The sequence below is a fragment of the Ischnura elegans genome, chromosome 11, assembly GCF_921293095.1.
Source record: "Ischnura elegans chromosome 11, ioIscEleg1.1, whole genome shotgun sequence".
Taxonomy (NCBI): Eukaryota; Metazoa; Arthropoda; class Insecta; order Odonata; family Coenagrionidae; genus Ischnura; species Ischnura elegans.
Window position 1 is genome coordinate 24889926 of NC_060256.1, and position 17836 is coordinate 24907761.

A 17836-nucleotide genomic window follows, 5' to 3' on the forward strand; every position below is an offset into this window, starting at 1 on the left:
GGCGCCTTGTATTGTCCCAAGTATGAGAAGAAATCCCATTATCGAATACGAAGTACGAGTTTGCTCTTCGAATTATAACTACCATGAAAATGTGTGGTCTCTGCATTTTTTGTCGTGTTCGTCATTATTGCCCTTTTAGGTCAGAAAACTTGAAAGTTTGGAGGGAAAGCAATAAGTTGCTTTTTGAATTCCTACGGGAAAGAGTTTACGACGAGACGTTGTTAAGGACTCTTGGTAGTTCCTTGCGGTGCACCGGAACACGCTCCATGGATTACGGTGGCTTTTTCCGTATCGCTGGCCTCTTTTTCCGTCCTACTTGAGAAAACATTTCCGTTCGAAGCGCATAAAACCGAACGCCAGGAGTTGAACGGGAGTTATGTGAACAATAATTGTCTATTGCAGTGGAAACAAATGAGGCCATTGACTCGTCGAATGAAATTCAGAGGAAGTATCCTACCAAAGTGTCAGATTTTTTCTTTTCCATTTTTTCCACATTCAATTAAAAAAATAAACTCGAATTTGGCATTTTGGTAGAGCTCTCACGATAAAAAAGAAGTTCGACCCATTTTATTCATTAGGCTCAAGAAGATTTTCCATTTAAAGATAAAGTCTCCAATGCAGTAATCCAAGTAGAAATTTAACAAAACACTAAAAATAACAACAAAATTTATTCTGAAACAAAGCTATGCAAAATATTGGCTCAAGAGCTATGCATCCATCACAAAGGAAAATTCGACTTTTTTGATAAGTTTCTTGCTTAACTTAAATTCGCTCTTAATCACATCGTCATACCCTTATCGCTTCTCCATTAACATTCCATCTATCCAGGTAAGGCTTGTATTCATTAAATGGTAAACGATAAATGAGTGTTAGGACACTTAGAAATTTTAGAGCGGTAATTTATAATGATGAAAACTAGTTATTCTAATACTCTCATCTGCTCTCTACAGATGAACTTAGTATGTACTTACTTATATTTTAACTGAAGTTCTTCATGGATTTAAAATTAACGATATTAGAAGCTAAAAGTTCACAAAATTTGATCTGAATAAGAGGAAGAGTTTGGTTGTTATTTACACGCTGATATAATTTGACATGACAGTACTGAATTTTATAGATATCTAGAGAAAGTGCCAACTCGGATCGTTTAATCCCATGATATTAGCAGTTTGATGATGTTGGAAACCATCGTCCGTGGACAAATTTCAACGCAACTCTTCATTAACTGTGATAGATATTCTCTAAGATTTGTTTGGAAAAGAGAAGACTCTTCCGAGATCATTACATTAACTTTGAAATGTATATCACCTATGAGAAAGTGTAGACACTGACATAAGATTTACTCACGATATAAATTCAATTTAAGAGGTAAAGCTATAAAAACATTTAAACATTGCGCAGCAGAGGAAAAACGTTTATTACAATGTTTTACGTAAAAAATGCGAGTAATAGTAAGTAAAATTTAGTAAATTCAGGAAATGAAAAAAAAATAACTAGGTAAAAATTACTAAAATTAAAGAACTGAGTACTTTCAAATCTACGAAAGCGTAAAAATATTTAACCAATAAAAAATAAAACAACACCCGAATAAGGGAAGAAAATGGAAAACTTGGAAAAAAATTCTCTTAAAGTCACTTGGAAAATGATGGTGATGGACATTAAAACAGTAATTCCACGATAACAAAACCCAGAGCATGAGCACAAAATTTTAATCTCACATAAATGCAATTGAAATTCGGGTTTCAGCACTGAGCGAGCACTGCGTAATTAATTTTTCCCAAAAGTGAGACGTCGCACGACAGCCAGGATGCAAGCGCCACACGGGAAAAACACTCCTTGCCCATCCAAGTGTCCTCCATCAATCTCTTCCCATCACCCAGAATGGGTTCCGGTGCGCCTTTAACACAAACTTCGAGTCCCCGGCCTTAAAGCAGTGGCACTCTCCTTAATGCAACGTCTCCGTAAGTGGTGAAGAATGAAAGAGGAAAAAAAATACGAAGCTCTAAATTCGCACGTAGCGCCGCATGAACCGCGTCCGTTTTTGCAAACTTGAATTTCTCTTGCTCGGCAACGTTTTCGCGGCTTTTGGTAGGCGAATAAGTGAAAATAAAATTGAACTCTTACGACAGCTTAAAATGTCTATCCATTTGCACATTCAAATGAGCATACTCAGCTAAATTAGCTTGAGTAAGGTTTGACTCACTTGAAAAATGTCAACAACCAATAATGATAGATCACGTGAGTGTTACCCCTAATAGTGAAGCTAAATGTAAATAAAATTATATGTTCAATGGAAAAAATCAAACCCTTGCCATAAGCAGCAGAAGATATGGCCTCACAAAAAAATCTCGAAGAATGGCTGGAAAAAGAACAATTCTGGAAGAAGGATCCTCATAGGAAAAGGGCCAAGGCACCTTGATACACCAGTACCAGTGAAACCATTGAAGCTTAAGAACAGTTGGGTCCGGACTAAGGTAAGTTGAGGGTCAATCATACCTGGAACTTAGTTCTCTAGTCTTCAATTGTCAGGCAGGATAAACGTGGGGTTGGCAAAATGGACCAAAAAGATTTTAGCGACGGGACTCTTAACGGAGGCCACAACAAACATTCAATCTAATCGAATTTGTGTCCCGTTGCCTATTATAAAAGATAAAATGGACGAGATTTGTTATACAATACAAGAAAAAAAGTTGAAGTGAGGGCACTTTGGAACATGAATCTACACCAAAAAATATCTGAACACATTGTAATCGCGTAAGACAACATAGGACAGAGATGGCGATGAGAATGCTATCTATGAAAGACAAGTTTGTCAAGTGTTTGGAGCAGCCAATGACGAATACTAGAAAAATGATTCTCAGGGAAGTAAAACTTTGGCTTAAGATGGGAAGAAGGGAAGGAATGCAGCATATAGATCCGACAACTATTTACGTTCCTATGAAAGAATTTGAGTAGTTAAGACGTTATGTGAATTAAAAAATTAGAAGGATGTTATTAATTTTTAAACACATTCCACACAAATTATAATTTTGAAAATAGAAATAACAAAATAAAATTAAGAACTCGAAAACAAAATTTAACGATGAAATTTCGAAAGACAAAAACTTTAAGCAAAACCAATATACTTTGAACATTTCGAACAGATACGTATCCCGCTTTGAAAAGAAAAAGTAACTGCAACACCTTGGAACACTTAAATTTATTACACAAACGAGAAAAATAAAATTTTCATCCTCTTTAAAGCGCAATACAGTAAAATAAAGAATTCGAGTGCCATTTCCAAGTTAAATTTTTAACGTGAACCGCTTTGCAAAGTTATGCTTGAATTCGTGTGTCTAGTTGAATAAGCCAGAAACATTTTTATATTCTTCCAGGAATTTTGGTGGGAAATAGCGTTCTTAAGTATTTTCTTTAATTTAAGAACTCGTCAGATCAAGTGAGATCATTCAGCATGATCACCAAAAAAAGTACAGCACAAACAAATACATTTTTAAAAATTTGCTAAATATGTGTAATTTATGGTACTAATATGCTATGTATGAAACACATACCTATCTTCCTGGGGATAAAATGGTAAAATTTGTCTTCATGGCCTTTAACAACACTGGAGATATTTTTTAAGCAAGCACTCATAGCATAAAAAATTATTTTTTGGGAAATAGGAAACCCACCACTTCATCATTTTATAACACCAGATGCTTCAGGAAATTTTCAATGAAAATACGGAGCAATCGAAACCAGATATCATGACGATACCATAATAAAGGCAGGTAAAATATTCATACAGCGTTTTTCTGGTGGGTTTTTTGACAGCCAAATGGAAAATTTAAAAAAATCATAAAATAGATCCAACAAGATAAAAACGGTAATTGGTTTATCAACTGATAACCACTATTTAACAAAGTGTTATTGCTTTTTTATGGCAAGAATATCTTTCATCACCACATTTTTATAGTTATATTTCAGGTTCAGTTGAATACTGAGAGTTGCATAATTTTGATTGAATTCGTCCAAAAAAGTGAGGAGCAAAATAGTTTCAATAGGGAGTTGCAATATGCAATGCAACATTTTTAAAGAGAAAAGTTTTTTTTTTTAATCACTTTCACGAATCAATGGATTCTTTTGCACATTCAAATCCTACTGCAATGGATTCGTGGAAGGCGTATTGTGGAGCACCATTACCAAATATTCAAGTGGTGCACCACGCTCACAAGCATTCATATTAATATGAGCACGGCCAATTACCGCCATGAAGGGTGCGCCGCCAGAATTTTTACTGCAGCACATATTTTCACGCACTCGTTTACCGCGTTGCAGACGTGAGCTTTTCCCCGACCCACACTCACTTCCGCACTCATGTTTTATTTCCAGGGACGGAGGTGATGGAGGTTTATTCACGGGAGCCCAGCGCTTTTCCTCGACGCGTCTCCAGCCACTTTATCCATCAAGATCCCGGGCACGGTCGCCCAGACTCCAGACCACCAATTTGCAAGTCGTCACCTCTCCTCCATCTCCTTATACCTCACTTTCCAGAGACGAATAAAAGTCACCAACGCTTAAACTCTCACGCAGAAAATCATCGCTTTCACTGAAGTGTAAGACGATACTGCAAGATTGAATATAAGCAGTTACATGTTGCTTTTCATGTCACACTGTAGGAGAGCGCGTACCTGCTATCATTATCAAGTTTAAGTAGAGTAGTAAGTAGAAGTGGCGAATCAAGTCAACTGGAGAAATGGCAATTTTCAAGAAAATATGGCTGCTTCGGAGCTTTCTTCACAGTTCAATTTTCACTTAGTTGCTCGCCCTCGAAGTTCACGCAAGGGCAATTCTATAGGATCCAGATATGTTAAGTGTTTGATTCCATGTCTTTAACTACGATCTCTTCATGCTCCCAATTCATCATGGAAGGCGCTACATTGCCAGCCACATTTTGACTAGTAAATGAAATGATGCACCTTATAAGGTGCTCCAGGTGGTAGAAAAAGATTTTTTTAAATCTAATCCTCTTTAAGCATACGTCCACGGTTAAAATTCACCGGAAGCTGCTCGGAGTCCAACACTTTTTTCTGCCGCACCTTATGCCCCACTCAATTCATCAACAACCAAGGCACAGTAACCCAGACTTCAAACCACCAACTTGCACTTCCTAACCTTCAGAAACTCCAGATGCCTCCTAAGGAGGACTAGAAGTCACTAACACCTTAATCTGCAAACACCGTGGCTTTACTTTCACCGAAGCGCACGCCAAGAGCAGACGGTTTTTTGCAACCTGTTTGGTATAATACTTCCCTGCGTAATAAAAGAGGCATAAAAAAGGCCGAGTGAAAAATGGAGTGAATATCAAGTGAAAGAAGGAAATAAGCCAGTATTGCAGCCAGATATGTCAATATATTTCAAATAGTATGAAACCTCTGACACAAGGCTCACTTCAATTTGTAATTCCCAATTCACCAAAAAAGATTTCCTAATTCACTTCATAATACCTACTGGATACACGCTAAGTTTTCCAAGGTATTCCAGTGTGTGTAAAACAATGGAAAGAATTTTAGCCTTATTAATTTTAGACCCTTTGAACTTAAACTCATAACTTATTCATGATAGCCCCACGGAGATGAACACTTCGTCGTGTCACTTGCCGTTCCATCCATCAAAACTTAAGGCACGGTCACTCAGCCTCTAGCCCGCCAATTTAAAAGTCCTAAACTTGAGAAACTCTACCCCTGCCTCCCACTCAAGGGAGGAGTGAAAATCACAAGCGACTGTACCCTCACGTATTGAGTAATCACTTTCACCGAAGCGCAAGTTAAAACCAAGGTTAGTAAGCTAGTTGGTTAAGATTGACCATATCACATTGCATATCGTACTTCATGCCGCAGTTTGGGGCGCGGAATAAGAAAACGACTGACCAGCAAATGATAAAACGATAAAAGATGTTCGAGCAACCGAGTATGTCAACATATTTTCAATAATCTAGCAAAGGAGGGTATTCAATTTTCAGCATTGGATCGCGTTTACACATGACAGAGTGAAAGAAATTATTCTATTATTTATTAGTGACAGAGTTAAAGAAAATATAAATTAGAATTATCATTAGTCAGAAATATTTTGTCAATGTTTTTCGCTCAATTGGCCTTACTTTTCAAAATATTATCGATGGAAGGCACTAGGAAAATGCGTTCACGCCAATATAGGGGAGACCGGGGCACGTTGGCCATAGGGGCAGGATGGCCCAGTCGAGTTAATTCATACAAAAGACACTGAATCGTGCTAGGAATCTATCAGAAGGTTGGTAGCACACTTCTCCGTTCTCCACAACACCATTATGACTGGCGGAGGAGTTTTTGACAAGTTATAGCGATTAATTGTATTTGCGCGTGTTTCAGTAAAATTCTACTCCCAGGTTAAATGTGTGTTATTTAAGTTTTGATCAATTTGGGCCTAATAGTTGAGAACCATAAATAAAGCTCATAGTTTAAGGATAACTTCTGTGTGGCATACAATCTAAATTGCTTCAGTGAGTTTTGTAACGAATACAATTTATTGTAAACATGGCGATGGGGCAGGTTGGCCCAGCGACGACGGGGCACGTTGGCCACCCCGGCCAACATGCCCCATCCTATGCATTTCTTCGTCAAAAATGGCCTAATTTTGAATAGACGGTCACTTTCATCATCAATTGAGCTGTCATTCAGGTATAAATGACTTAATATTGTTACAAATCGGTTACAATGCATGCCTGCCAATAAGAGTGTGGGGAAGTACCTTTTGTTAAGTTTTGTTACCTTTTTGGACCAACACATACGTTTATTAGAGAATTTATCGTAGCATGACATTATCATTACATGTCATATTACCTGACTTTATCATGTCATACGTTCCTCCTTCTCCAAAGCTAGATTTACATTTTTCTGGTTAGCATATATCTATGTCACTGTTTATGCAAATGTGCTTAAGCAGTATATCCGAGAAAAATGAAAAAAAGTCGAGTGGACTTACGCATTTGATTACCTCTTCAGTAGGAAGAATTGGATTACAATTTAAATTGACCTCGAAAGCTGGATTACCCTTTCCTCACTTACATGGATTATTTTCTGTTACATTTGAGGGTTAGCTTGCATCAATAGTAATCTCCAGAGGTTCCGCTGGGTCTGCGATTAGTCGTCTTTGGGAGCGTTGGGTTGCGTCTGAACTGATTAGACACAAAGACTCAATTTAATTCAAAGAGGCTACTAAAATATAAGTGCAGTGGTGAAGACAGACATGTATTTGAATGCAACATAGTATCACAATGTAACGCATGTCAACTGGAGCTAAAAAAAAATAAAATACGCGCGTCCGATAGAGGAAGATGAAGGTTCACTGTGCCTAAAGTGTGCCTTTTTCGACGGTCAGCCTGGAGAACAATGTATTTAGTGCACGAATTGCAAGCGTTGTGCTCATTAGACATGTGTGAACAATGAAATCCGCGTACTATTTCACAAGAGCAATAATTGTGCTGATCCTTTGTATCTGGACAGTCACAAAAGTCAACTGGTTTGCATTAGCACGCCAGAAATCCTAATAATTTAAAGATTTCCCGTTGTTTTAGTAAAATGGTTACATAAACTGAAATATATTTCTTGATTACTATTAGTTTTATTTTGATTTCCTAAAATCATACTAGTTCAGCTTATCAAAAAATACATGGGCCAACGTGCCCCAGCCGCCGGGCCAACTTGCCCCGATGGAGGGGCAGATTGGCCTACCTGTCATATGCCCAGTATTTATTTATTTTTTTTAATTTATGACTCATATATTCAAGTTTATTTATTGCCATCCAGATTTAGAAAGACTGTTCTATAATTTATCAATAATTTTATAAAGTTAACTATGCATAAATAAAAAATATTTAAAAATGTAAAAAAATCGGGCCAACGTGCCCCGGTCTCCCCTAAGTTAAAAGTCACGGGTGGATGTTTTCCAATTTAAAAAATACTCTATTATGGATTTTTTCCGAAATATTTTCAACCCTTATTCTTTGGTTATGCCTTATTGTAAGCGAGGACTAACGAAGAAAATATAGCAATATATGGAGAGTTCTTAATGAGCCTTAGATTCCTGAGGATTCAACAAATTACTAACTATGCTGATTTCAGTGTCTAATCCTACCATCTTCTGATAGCAATAGTTATTATGATAGTCCTAATCAAAAGGATGAATGTTTTGTAAGGTGGTAATTTGCTCTCAAAATAGAAGTTAGAGTAATTAATATTCTCTTCCAGTTTAAACATGCATTCATGATTTACTCACCGGCCGCCGCCTGGAGCAAAACACTTTCTAGATGCGGCCGAGGCCTTCCTTCATCTCTAACAACAGACCGCAAATTTACAAGTCCTTGTATCCTGCAATTTTAGATGTCACTCTCTCCAAGGACGGCTAAAATGAACCAACACTTAAGTTTTCAAGGCCTGAGCCCTCACTTTCACTGATGCTCAGGGGTGTGACCAAGAGGCAGTGTATTATCCACTTCATACCGTACTTCACGTCGTAAGTTAAGGTACGAGATGACAAAAACGCACTGGCTTCGATTGACAGAACGAATGAAGCCGACTAGGAGATTGTTTATCAATGCATTATCACTATCCATACATTCCTTTTAAATTTCCATTCTATTTGTGTGAGACAAGACGCGCATGTGATGACGGTCAAAATTACAATGAAACTGGAAAGGAATAAGATTGATTCCCGTTTTGGTTCCGGATAGAAAGTTTTGACTTTTTGTACTTTAAAGCTTCATTGTTGCGTCACCGTAGGATGCCTTTAATGACAATGAAAAACGAGCGCGTGAATTGTTTCATGATGATTGCTATGTTCGGGGTAGAGAATATTTCATTCACATTTCACTGGCAATCTAGATGACCCTAATGATTTCATTGATATGGTTGAACTAATACACAACTCTAAGCTACTAAACCAGGTTGACATCACTGAAAAATTTACAAAAGGGAGTCAACCATGGTGGGTCGTTAGGTGTTAAATTAAATAATGTGGAAATTACCATTTGTGTTTCTATCATGGATATAACAATATTCCAAAAAATCAAGCCTGAAACGATTTTATAAGTGAAGGCCTGTTCGCTTCATACGCTGAACTTTTTCTTTAACATTTAGGAAGACATTTACCAGATTCGCCAGAGAAATTTGAGAGGAGATGAGGTGCAGCATTTTATTATTAATGTTACTAGCATTATTTTAGTGGAAGTGGTTGCCTTATGCTATTTGGGAAGCAGGATCATTACCGACGGGAGAAGCAAGATAGAAATTATCAAGGATGTGAATGAGAAGAAATACTTACATGTGAAAAGATTAGCTGATAGGAGAATTAAGTGGAGAGCTGCGTCAAAGCTATCTTAGGACTGCTGACCAGTGATTATGATGATAAGCATTATTATATTATAATTAGCATTTTTAATTTTTTTAGGTAGGCCAACGGCCTCATCGCAACAGGAATATACAAAGAAAACAGTTAAAAATATTATAAGCAACCTTTTAAACCTATTTCTTCAACCAATTTTAAAAAATACGTAACTTTTCTCGGGAAGGGCTCAAATATTTTCACTGATGGGCCATTCGAGTCCCGTGTGTTCAAGAAGGAGAACTGCACATACAGGAAGGGATGGAAAAAAGATTATTTTTCAGAGAGGCCAGAGATGCGAGTTTGCTTCACAGCTTCTCCTCACAACCCTTAGGCGCACGCGAGACGCATTCATATTTGAAGCAAGGAGGCAAGAGGGATACACCCCGAGTCCCACATCATATTAACCACCCTTCCCATCGGGCCTACCTTCCGGCGGCGATGCGTTAATTAGGCAGGGCAGGTTACGGGAAAAGAGTGCGGGGAGACGAGGGGAGGGGGAAAGACGGGGCAAAGTACTGCGCGTCGTCATATATTATTCATGGGGACATTTTAAAGCCTCACACTTCCTCCACTAAAGTCGCTGCTCTCACTCCAACTTCTCATTCCCTTCCTCCACTCCTTCACCTAAATAAAATAAATATTCCCTCCTACCCGTCCCGTTCCCTTTAAAAGAATTCCAAAGCACACATCACACCCGCACCTAACTCCAAAATCTTTCCTTTCCTTAAAACCTCTCCGAGATTTTCTCTTATACCTTTGATTTGTTCCTTAAAAAACATCGCCTTGAATGAAATAGCATTAGAGAAATATTTCTCGCGCATAGAATGCATGAGTTAACCAACTTATGGGGCTTCGGGTAGGTTTGGTTGCACTGGAGTGCTAGATTCCCATCCTGTTGGTCCGGTTTCGAGTCCAAGTGGTGGAGGAGAGAGATTTTTTCAAGACTGTTTTAGATCCTCGAGGGGATTGTGGAGAGCACTTTGAGTAGATCCCTATCGCCAGCCTCGGAGGTGCCGGGGTCCCCGACTGTCTACCTAGAGGTCGCGGGTTCGAATCCCGCCGGGGTGGCTTGACCACCATCCAGGGCATGAATTTTTGTGAATGTCAATCAAGTAAATTGTAAGAAATGACAATTTTGTCCTAAATTCGCTTGAATAATAAAGACGAAATTGTTATTATTATTACGTCCGTCGGATGCGACGTTAGGGCGTTGTCACCTTGGCGCCTTCCGTAATTAGTAGTCTAACCCTAACGCCGGGTTTCTCTCCTACCGTTCATCTTTACCCTTCGAACCACACACCATTGGCTTTCTATGCCACTGCACAGACCAGTACCAAATCAAGATTCTATTTTAGCTATGCAAATTTACCGATGCTTATGTTACAATTTGTTAAACCCTCTCTGTTCATTCAAAATGGCTACGCAAGGAAAAAATAACTTCTAAGAAGACACAACCAGTTAATAATAACGCACCGGCGCCAAAGCCACGTACCATGGTAATTATGATGAATTTATGATTAATTATGATGAATTATCTCCGGTTTAAATGGAGGTCAGAACGTGAGATGTGGGTTTGGAGGAAGATGAAGGGAATACGGTGGACGGATCGAGTTAGGAATGAGCGAGTGTTAAATAGGATAGATGAGAAAAGAGCATTGATGGACAAAATAAATCAAAGGAAGGGCAACTGGCTGGGACATTTGATGAGAGGGAATGGCATTTTGAAGGTAGCCTTGGAGGCAACAGTGGAAGGGATCAGAAGAAGGGGAAGGAGAAGGCTGAAGTTCATAGACAACATAAAAATTGGAAGATATGTAGACTTCGAGGAGATGGTCGGAGAGAATGGAGACGGCATTGGCGCGGGGGACCTGCCGACGGGCAGAACACCACAAGATGAAGATGATAAATGGAGGTGAATAGGTCATCTGATAGTTCACTTTACGGTGAGTTAATTTACCGCGGTATCCACGCTAGATGTGAACGAACCAATAAATTAGGTATTATATCGCTGATCACGACTCTCACTGCACAACAATAATAAATTTAATTTTTAAGACTTTTTGATAGTTCATAGTAATATTGTTAGGCAGTTATATCTCCCTTGATATCGCTTTGAAATAAGAGAAGACCTTCCACTTCTCAACAAGTGCCCACAATTAGTCGAGAAACGCTCATTTAAGTTGTTCCAAAGAGTGCTTTATACTTGAAACCGATTGAAACACTCTCTCCTCATTTCTTTGGTTGATAACTTAGCAATAAACAGAAGTATTGCGAAATAGTTTCCTGTCACCAATAAAAGTTTTGGATGCGCTTTCTATTACAATTAATTACAATAACCATGACCTCAGAAACGAAAATTTTATAAAGTGAAACAAAAAGATAAAAAGTTAACACATATTTCGTCACTGGAAATATTTTACTAAAATTAAGGGAAATAATACAACTTTTTTCGTCTGTTAAGACTGTGCCGTGACATTCATTTTTTCATCATTTTTAATTATATCTGACGAAGGGCATGAAAAATCAAAATAAATACGTTTTTTGACGTACGTTTGATGAAGGCACACATCTCTATTGGCCACTCTTTCTCATCACCACGGTTAAATTGCGGATAAAAACGCTCATAGAAAAGGTAAATATAAAACATTAGACGGCAAAATAAAATTTTGTGACAAAGAATGGACGTGATGAACACCAAGAAGACGCCAGAATAACAGGAAGTTCCCAATAAAATAAAAAATTGCATAGTACATGAGAGCACTGTCAAAATACTATTTTTTTATGTTATATATTATTTCAATTATAATTCTCCAAAATTTTAAACAAATTTTTTATGCCTAATTAATTTTATACTAGTTCTTATAAATTAATATTACAATTTTTAATTTAAATTGAAAAAAATAAATCTTTCTCTTTTATTACGCAGCATTGGCATAACGTTATTATATCTGTTGGTCCACGCGACTTTTCTAGACACATTCTCAAGGACGTTAAAAATCAAAATATGCATAAAAAAGTAATACTGAGATATTGCAATTAGCTCAAGCGAAGGCACTTGTAAGAAAATTAGACACAAAAAGAAGTTCACGATAAAAGTAACCCTTGTGCATAGCACCCTTCTGTATGAAAGAGAATGAAAAGACAATGTTCCCGGTAGGTACTGGCATATTAAACGGACAGAAGTAAGGTTGGGAAAGAAGTTAAAAAAAGGCTGGTTTAATTGCGCCCATCTGAGGCTTCTTCTAAAAGAAGGTTATTTGCGTGGCTATTTCATGAAAGTTACGTGATGTCTCTGGAGAATTGAGGAGGTTGAATCACTAAGCGAGCTACGTAAAATAGTTGTGAAGAAAGAAAGAATGGACAGAACGTATAAACCTTCAATTACCAAATGCCATGCGTAAATTAAGTCTTAATTCGTTTACGCCAAATAAAATATGAAAGTAAAAACAATTTCAGAGAAAATTGTAACCATCTATACTTAAGCATAGAATTTTTACGATACCTTATAATGACGGATTTATGTTGTTTGGATGCCACCAGCTAAGAACTTTTGGTAAAACATACCTTATGAATTAATGATATATTCCTAATCTTAGCGCTTAATTCCTAGGCTTATACACTCATAACAGCAGAGAGGTCAAGAATGGAAGCATTGGAAATGTGATGCTACCAAATAATGATGAAGAAAAAATGGATCAACCGTGCAAGTAATGAGGTGAGAACAAAGAAAAACATAACTTTTAGCTAAACTAATTTCCTCTCAAGTGGCAAACTTTTTTATCGCACACGCAAAAAATGAGTTAGATTGCGTTGTTGCGACTACATTTCCATTCACCAGTGTCTTTATCTCGAATAACAAGAGACTTCCAATCTCATTTATTTCCAAATGTCCCTCTCTCAGCAATAAAACCGCTGCCCCTTAAACTCATTCTCTTCGCCGACCCTGACAAAACACCCGAATCCATTTCTCCTCACTCCCCAGATCTGATTTCTGTTCACAAACATCAACCATCCTATTCATCCCAAAATTTGTGACCGTAACTTCTCAAAAGCGTCTAGGAGTAGGGACTGATTCGGAAAAATAAGGTCATCGCTATTTGGTTAAGCAAAAGAGTTGCAACTGTGTGGGAGGACACTTTTTCGAAGCCTCTCCAGCAGTGGAAAGTCTTGTGAGAGAAGTTTTTTCTGCTTCGCACGATCGTGATACGTTTGTGAATCGCATAAGTTAGGCGCATCGTTGAGTAGTAGTAGTGTTTCTTTTATAGGGTGCGTCGGCGGCTAAGGCCGTTTTGCACCACTCACTGACTGGAATTGATAAAGGGGAATAGGCCCGTTCTGAAATTAACGTGTAAATAATTTACAAGAGGTATCATTTATATTTTATTGAAAAGACGAGTTGAGTGTAGGAATACTATCAGTCGGAAAATGTTTTCGGGAGTGTCTCCTAGTACCTCAGCTAGGTTATCTCCGAGCTTATGATTCACCCGTGCACTCCGATATCTTGCAGTCCGTCAGGATATGTCGCACTGTTAGTGAACAATCGAAATTTAAGCATTGGGGCTGTATTCTCTCTTCGGTGAAGAGGTATGAATGGGTTATCATCGTTGAGCAAGATGAAGTGATAGCTGGTCAAGCTACTTGAACCTACTATTTATACAGAACTAGCAGGCCACCCGGCGTTGCTCAAGATAGTACAAGAGCAGTGGGGAACTTGGAACTCATTGTCACACGGCAAGATTTTTTGGCACAAGAACAAAGCAGATATGATGATGGTATGCATATGTTACAGTGGGTTCGGGGGTCCCAGGGCGGGCCCTGCAAAGGTTACGCTCTCGAGGACCGGGAACCAAGTCCGAGACTTATTAGCCCGTGCCTTTCGAGAGGGAGAGCACAGAGGAAGGAAAAAGGAATGGAGGCATCGCCGCGATGAGATGCATAAAATTGAGAAAAAATGAGAAAAATTGTGAAAAATTGTTCCATGCACCGCGCACAGGATCAGCATACTCTCCAAAACATTAATTGTTGTGTCTCCATGCGTGCCATGTGAACGCATACCACAGCAATGAGGTTAAAAATCACGAGGATTAATAGTTAAGTGTAGAATTCTTTGAGTTATGTTTCCCCTTTGATAGTTTCAAGAGGTGTGGCCGGCAGAATTTCCAATCGCAGATGTTGTTTGACGTGACGCAACAAATTGTAATGAGAAAACAACGCAAGAGACGCGTCGGGCACAACCTAAAGCAGCACAACGAGGTTTGAGAGCATAAGATTCACCTTCTTATTAACTTTGGTTGCAATCCGTGTAGCTGTATGGAAACGCATAGACAACTTCTTTTACATATATATAGATAATACAGGAGATGTACTTTCTGCAACATCAAAAGTAATATCATAGCTTGTTCGAGGATATTCCTGTAGCAAACCAAATCAGGGATGAATAATCAATTCTGAAAATATAGAAATCACTTATAACTCAATCCCACACATTCTTCTAGTAAATGCAGCAAAACTATCATGTAGTTTGAAAATTCTAAAAAAAACGTAATAATAGTAGGTATTTAATAACTTACATCGAGAAAATAAAATTGCATATAACGAATGCCTCGTGCTGGTGACCAACGAAACGGGATACGGCGGGAAGTTAAAAATATGAGATATTTTTAATTATGGCTCTTAAATAAAAATCCATCACTCTCAATCCATAAATTCAACATTATCCCCTGCAAATAAATGGATTTGTTTGTGAATAAATATTACTATGCAACATTAACAAAGATTGACAACAATGAAAAGTATAAACGTAGGAATTTCAGCCATTTGCTAAGCGTAAACACTCACCCGTCAATCTAAATCCGGAAGTGTCCTGGAAACAGTTTCTTAGCTAAATACTGCCGACCAAGGTGGACTAAATCCTGGAAACAAGAAAAAACACATTTATATTTGCATTAGGCAACGAATAAATATCGATAAAATTTTAAATTCTATGTATCAATAGTCGTTTAGTATCTTGAATAATTCTTAACATCAACAAAATGCTTCCACATCAATGTATACATGGGGATACAAAAGAGGTTGAAAGTATAACCTTCGCATTCATCAGTTCTGCAAAATAGCTATCTCTCTTAATTTAGCAAACCTGTCGAATTTAGAAATGAACGGATCTTCTAAGGGGTGTTCTCCCAGTCACATCTATTCTTAAATTCCAAAGTCAATTTAGGAATCACGCGTAGATCAAAAACGATACTTATTGGCAAATACCTACTCAGAAATGTCCACAGACTACCAATGTGCTCTGAGCAGGCAAAAGTGGTTTAACATAATATATGTATCAATGAAGAATAGCACGAATAGATTTTCAAAACAACACAAGTTTCGAGCAGATTGCAGCCTAATTCGTGTAAAAGCTGTTTTATAGCTTTCTATTTGCTTGTAGCACTTAATTGACGAATAGCACAGCTTTCTTTTCATTTCGTCGAATCCAATAACTGCTGCGCAGTTTCAAATTGAAGACATAGGTTGACAGTTAAATTTAAGCCAAATAGATGCGTGATATTGCTATAAAATGCGCAGTGCCACTTAGTTCAAGCGGAAATGGGCACTTGAGTATTAAATCTGTAAGTGATTTATCCCGAAGGAAAACTCTTTCTGGAATGAATAAGATATAGAAGATCAAACCAAGAAACGGTCAAATTTCCTCCCTCAAAAATGCAGCCACATAAAAATATATTGTGATGACTATTCATGCAATAAATCTCCGCCGCCTCACTCACGGGGACTGAATTTGAATGTATTCCCTTGGGTCTCGAGAAAATGGAAAAGTTCTCATAATCGCGGAAAACGACTTGGCTTTCGTATGAAGGCATAAACGTAAAAATAATGAAATTGAAGAATTTTCATCTACTCATTCATACGCTTTTACGTCTTTTCCTTCTCTTCTCGGTCGTGAGATCTGTAAATTCAGATGGTGTGGGGGAAAAAGAGTGGTTGATATACGCCCAAAAGGACGACAGTCTGAACGTCATCGGAGTATGAGAGTGGAGAGTGTGCGGGAGAGATATGAAGGGCGTTTATGAAAAATTCAGCGGAACCTCTCCTCTCGAGAGGGCAAAGGAAAAGGTAATAAAATGAAAGAGCAGCACTAAGAAGAAAAGTGGAGTTAAAGAGGGTGGGAAATTTTTGACGGTATAGCAAAAATCTATTTTTTTCACCAAACTACGGTCAAAATTCTTGAAAACAGCATAAATGAATTGTTAAATAAAAATTTAAAAGCATTATGGACAGAATATAAATTTTTGCTTCAATTATTTTTTAATTAATTTTTTGATGGTATGTTTCAACCTATTATCTTCCTATTTAACTATTCCTATTTCTTTTTCTATGCTTTAACCTATTAAAATTTTACACTCGATCAAAATTATTGTGGCAGCTACATATTTCGCCATTAAACTGTAGAGCACAAAATAACACGAAAATGTAAATTATTAATGAATGGAGCTGAAAATGTATACATTTTGAATATTAGTTAGAAGCAACATTGGGCTGTAATGGATTGAAATTATGCGTCAATCGACGCACCGCAGCTGTTACAAACTATTTCGGTAGGAGCACCAAAAAAAATCAAAAATGGGAGGATCATTTCACACGAGTTTTGTTGACTTTTGATCTAACAGAAAGACTTAGAAAAAATGATCTATTTTATTTATACGGTGATCATTGTATACTTAGAAAATGTCGTCATGTTATTCCAAAATAATAAGTGAAAATAAACATTTATAGCATGTTTTTTCTAGATTTCAATTCTAAGTGCGTAAACGAAAGATTTTTCAAGCCCACCCACATATCCCTCGCGGACCAAAGTTCTCGAATTCTTCCGCAGCCCAAGAAAAAGATCTTCCCCTTTTCCTGAGGGAAAAAAGCTTTCCCAGAATTCCTCCAACTCCGCCAATCCTCAACCGTCTGCCTGATCGAGCGCTAAGTGCTAACAATCCGATTCAAATATTCTCCAACCCTAATGCATCGAAGCAGTCAGGCGAGCTCGCTGTCCGTCGACAGCAGAGATACTCTAAAGATTCGAAGCTAAAAATGGTATCTCGAGCCATTACCGTAACTCGAGTTAGATTGTGAAGCTAAGTTTAAGCTTGGTTTACACGTTGTAGTTACCTCCAAGGAAATTGACCGTTGAGGCTCGAATCGCACGTGTAGATAGTGAACAAAGAACGAATCGATTGAGATCTTTACAATCTCTTACCGAAGTTAAAGCAGCCCAACTATGAACACAATACGATTCGATGCTAATAGATATATAATGCAAGCAAAAGTTGGTGATTTAACTACTCAAGCAAAGAACACAATATCAGAATTCTTATTTCCAATTTATTTAAAACTGGTATCTGTTATATATTTATTGTGATCAACGATAATCCAACATTTATTTTCA

At 37.7% G+C, this 17836-nt stretch overlaps 1 protein-coding gene across 1 annotated transcript in view; it reads right to left on the bottom strand.

Moving 5' to 3' along the window:
• The window catches only part of LOC124167724, a 999415-nt gene extending 984116 nt beyond the window's left edge, over positions 1 to 15299 (bottom strand). Inside the window, exon 1 of the mRNA XM_046545733.1 lies at positions 15238 to 15299. The gene's annotated coding sequence lies outside the window, so the exon portion shown is untranslated. The remainder of the gene's footprint in view (positions 1 to 15237) is intronic.
• Positions 15300 to 17836: the final 2537 nt, after the last annotated feature.